This window comes from Pan paniscus, chromosome 6, assembly GCF_029289425.2.
Source record: "Pan paniscus chromosome 6, NHGRI_mPanPan1-v2.0_pri, whole genome shotgun sequence".
Lineage (NCBI taxonomy): Eukaryota > Metazoa > Chordata > Mammalia > Primates > Hominidae > Pan > Pan paniscus.
The window spans coordinates 88,703,894-88,707,190 of NC_073255.2; positions in this window are offsets into that span (position 1 = coordinate 88,703,894).

The following is a 3,297-nucleotide window of genomic DNA, read 5'->3' on the forward strand; positions in this document are numbered from 1 at the left end:
CCCGGCTCTCCTGTCGTCCTTTCTCCCACGGGGAAGGCGGGGACTGCGGGGCAGCCACTCTCAGAGACCCCCGTCCATCAGGGACCCCCGTCCAGCCCAGTGTGGCCTGACACCTGCCAGGCCCCCTTGCAGCTCTGTCTCTGGTGGGACAGCTGAGGGACTCCCCATGGGGCGTCGGGCAGCACCTGAAAGAGGGCCCAACAGCAAGGGTTAGGGCTTAGGATCGGGAGGGGGCTTTACTGGAGCTGTGAGGGGGAGAGATGCGAGGTGGTAACAATGAGGGGTGCTGAAAAGAGAGGAGGCGGCATTCAGGACACAGTGAGGGATGGGGAGCACGCCCAAGTCATACGGAGAGCTTGGATGCCAGGAGGAGGAAGTCGAGGCCCAGACTGGGAGGGTAAAGGCGTTTTTAGACAGATCTATGAAGCCTGGCGGTGTGGACAGGGCGGCAGGGCAGGAAGAGACCTGGCAGTGTGGACAGGGGGGCAGGGCGGCAGGGCAGGAAGAAGCCTGGCGGTGTGGACAGGGCGGCAGGGCAGGAAGAGACCTGGCGGTGTGGACAGGGGGGCAGGGCGGCAGGGCAGGAAGAAGCCTGGCGGTGTGGACAGGGCGGCAGGGCAGGAAGAAGCCTGGCGGTGTGGACAGGGCGGCAGGGCAGGAAGAAGCCTGGCGGTGTGGACAGGGCGGCAGGGCAGGATGGCTCCATATTAGCCCTTAGGAGATTGGGCAATGGAAGAGGCTGGATTTCCCAGCTCGGTGGTAGACTTAAACTTGGAAGAAGCTTAAAGAGCCCTCCCACCCACCGCGCTCCACCCCATTCACACCCAGCCCCCACCCCATCTCATTCCCACCCCATACCTACCCACAAGTGGAATGCCAGCTGTGACTCCCATGACCCCAGGCTCTGGAGACACTGCTTGCTGGCAGTCCCAGCACCCCAGTCCCCAGGCAGTGTTAGACGTGAATTGAACAAAATCACATTATTTACTTTTTGCTTTAATAAGGAGGTGATTATTAGAAGATGAACCATGACTACCAAGATAGCAGGTATAGATTCTTTTTAACAAAATTAATTTAGATTATATTCACTATCTTAAGATACTTATGCACATAAATCATATCTCTCTCTATGTATTTTTGCATGAAACATAGAGTATATGAAATAAAATGAATGCAATGAATAGAAATTTAATCATATATTTACCTGAATTATTAGATTATTCATAAATAGCTTATTAGAGGCAGTAAAAGTCGACAGAGAATGATTGCAATATGCAGATGTGATGTAAGTCTGTGATATTTTAGAAGAAATTTTCCTGTAAATCACACATGAAAGATGCAGCCACTCATGCTGGACAACTGCCTGGTGTTCCCAAGAAACATAGGGACAACCAAAGGGCACCTCAGTAAGTTTATACTGGACCATAGAAAATAAACTCATCAACAAACACCAGATTTTTGTTCTGGAGAAAAAGATGAAAGCTTTTGAACAGTACTAGTCATCACCCAGGAAACTGTGGTGGAGTAAAAAAATTTTAAGAAGATATCAACATTGCAGTAAATCAACCTAACCTGGAAATGTGTTTGGTGACAAACTGAATTTTCCTAGGTGTCGGCAAACTAACTCTTTTAAGGCCCCACTAGGGGCCTTAAGTGATCTACTCCCCAATTCTTCCATAGATGCACAAAAATACTAACTGATCTATTCATTGTGTGTCTTTAGAAATGCAGACATTTAATGGGTTACGAAGCTTAACTGCTAGACACATTCATTAGATGTGAACAGTTAATATGTAGTCATTTCTGTTGGCTTCTAAATTATCCTCATCACTCTTTTGAGACATAGCAGCTCATCCTAGGCCAATGATATCAACCATGGCTGTACTGTGAACTGTAATCCAGTATCTTTCTCTCAACACCTCCTCTCTTCTCAGCTAAGGGTGTTGTATGTTGAAGATGCTCTGCTTTTCCCTCTGACTTTCATCACTTAAAACTTTGTTGATTTCACCTGAGGCAAATTGACAAATATTTTTAATCATCTTTCACCTTTCTCACTTCCAACCCTTCTCCAATTGCCTGACTGAAATTTCTATTCCTTTTCCTGTTTTTTTCCTACATATTTCAGAAATGGCCCTGATTTGAGCAGAAAATATTAAGAATAATGCTAATAAAAACACATTCATGTTTTCAAATGTAATTAAATTTTTAAAAAGTTTAATGCTCAAACATTTCTAGAAATATCCTGAATTACATTTCAGAAGTTTTATAAACTATCTCAGCTATTTCTTTTCCTCTTCAAGTGAATATTTTATCATCATACATATTCAAAATAAATAAAATACTATGTTATTCAATTATTATGTTACCATACTACTGCTGTTTTAGTTCATTCAGCTATAACAAAATATGACAGACTGGGTGGCTTATAAAGAACAGAAATTTGTTTTACACAGTTCTGGAGGCTGGGAAGGTCAAGGTCAAGGCACTGGCAGATTTGGTGTCTGGTGAGGGTCCACTTTCTGGATCATATATAGTGCCTTCTCCTTGTGTCCTCACATGGTCAAAGGGGTGAGGGGTCTCTCTTGAGCAGGTTTTATAAGAGCACTAATCTCATTCCTGAGGGCTCTGACCCCATGACTAATTATCTCCCAAAGTAACCACCTTTTAATACCATCCCCTTGAGGGTTAGGATTTTAACATATGAATTTGGTGAGGACACAAACATTCAGACCATAGCAATTGCCTTTTTCTCATAACATATAAACTCTCAAACTATATTATATGGTAATTAGACTTTAGAAATTAGTTTTAAAAATCTAACTACAATGTTCAAACAACAAATTCACTAGGAAACTTTTAGAAAATAACTGATTTCTAAGTTGGAGACATACTATGTAACTGTATTAAGTCACAAAGCTCAAATTCAGTTTTTCTATTTGACTTCAGTGTCAAGATTCTTCACATTTTTGCTAGGCTACTTACTCTCCATGTTCAAGTTATCTCTAATGACTATATCAAAATAGAACACAGATGAAAGCAAAAATAGAAATTGAACCACAAACATGAAACAGGTAACAAACAGAAAATGTCTCTGAGAAATGCCTTATAATTCTAAAATAAATTTGGAACTAGATTTTTGCAGAATACTGCTTAAGAAATTAAATTGTAAAACATAAGGGAATCATTTGAATAAGCCATTAATAAGATTAATGGAAAATAATTTATTCTCATTTTATCTCTAGATGCCATGTCCAGCCAAATAAATGAGACTGAACTTCATGGTTGTTGTTTTTACTT